At 41.1% G+C, this 1,404-nt stretch overlaps 1 protein-coding gene across 1 annotated transcript in view; it reads right to left on the bottom strand.

Moving 5' to 3' along the window:
• Positions 1-1,404, bottom strand: part of LOC101849349 (mucin-19) — a gene marked incomplete in the record, with an annotated part of 36,468 nt that overhangs the window by 12,171 nt on the left and 22,893 nt on the right.

Here is a 1,404-nt window from a genome sequence, read left to right as displayed (position 1 = left end):
ACACATACACATGGGACAGACACAGTGATTACTGTGACACACACACACATGGACAGACACAGTGATTACTGTGACACACACACACATGGACAGACACAGTGATTACTGTGACACACACATGTACATAGGACACACACAGTGATTACTGTGACACACACACACATACATGGGACACACACAGTGATTACTGTGACACACACATGGGACACACACAGTGATTACTGTGACAAAAACATATACATGGGACAGACACAATGATTACTGTGAGACAAACGCACCTACATACACATGGACACACACAGTGATTACTGTTAGTTTTAGTAAAAGTTTTACGGCACTTGCAACACAATAAGGTCGTATAAAAGCCGGAGAATAGAGGTGTTACAAGAGAGTAACAAACACAAAAAAGGAGGGGAGATAAGGACGATAGATGTTTGACAGGGAGAAGGAGTGAACCACACCAGAGCACCCGCCAACCACCCATTAAAACACTTGACACATTTGACACACTTGACACATTCATACACTCGACACATTCACACACTTGACACACCTCTTGACACATTCACACACTTGACACATTCACACACTTGACACATCCACACGATTCACACACTTGACACATTCACACACTTGACAAATTCACACACCTAACATATTCATAAACTTGACACACTAGACACATCCACACGATTCACACACTTGACACATTCACACACTTGACACATTTGACACTCTTGACACATTCACACACTTGACACTCTTGACACATTGACACTCTTGACACATTTACACACTTGACACATTCAAACATTTGACACTCTTGACACATTTGACACTCTTGACACGTTTACACACTTGACACATTCACACACTAGACATATCCAGACAATTCACATATTCACACTCTTGACACATTCACACACTTGACACATTTGATACACTTGACACATTCACACACTTGACACATCCACACACTTGACACATCCACACGATTCACACACTTGACACATTCACACACTTGACAAATTCACACACCTAACATATTCATAAACTTGACACACTAGACACATCCACACGATTCACACACTTGACACATTCACACACTTGACACATTTGACACTCTTGACACATTCACACACTTGACACTCTTGACACATTGACACTCTTGACACATTTACACACTTGACACATTCAAACATTTGACACTCTTGACACATTTGACACTCTTGACACGTTTACACACTTGACACATTCACACACTAGACATATCCAGACAATTCACATATTCACACTCTTGACACATTCACACACTTGACACATTTGATACACTTGACACATTCACACACCTGGAACATTCACACACTTGACACATCCACACACTTGACACATCCACACACTTGA

Source organism: Aplysia californica, unplaced genomic scaffold (assembly GCF_000002075.1).
Source record: "Aplysia californica isolate F4 #8 unplaced genomic scaffold, AplCal3.0 scaffold00029, whole genome shotgun sequence".
Classification (NCBI taxonomy): domain Eukaryota; kingdom Metazoa; phylum Mollusca; class Gastropoda; order Aplysiida; family Aplysiidae; genus Aplysia; species Aplysia californica.
Note: the sequence above shows the minus strand (reverse complement) of the source record. Positions and strands in the feature narration are given on the sequence as shown.